Source organism: Penaeus monodon, chromosome 33 (genome assembly GCF_015228065.2).
Source record: "Penaeus monodon isolate SGIC_2016 chromosome 33, NSTDA_Pmon_1, whole genome shotgun sequence".
In the NCBI taxonomy this organism is placed as follows: Eukaryota; Metazoa; Arthropoda; class Malacostraca; order Decapoda; family Penaeidae; genus Penaeus; species Penaeus monodon.
In genome coordinates this window covers 21354563-21354788 of record NC_051418.1, presented here as the reverse complement: position 1 = coordinate 21354788, position 226 = coordinate 21354563, and positions in this window count along the sequence as shown.

Here is a 226-nt window from a genome sequence, read left to right as displayed (position 1 = left end):
GTAACAGTATTGGAATAAAACAAATTTATCTATGTTCTAAAATAATGGGTAATTGAATGCTAAAAAATAGACAGATTAGTTATGAAAATAGTATTGCTATGAAGAATGAACAGATTTTATTCATATCTTGATATATGTTTAACATTTATATATAAAAATAGATACATAATATAGGCAACATAATATGCTTATATTTGTGACGATATATATACAAAATATCTGCCTT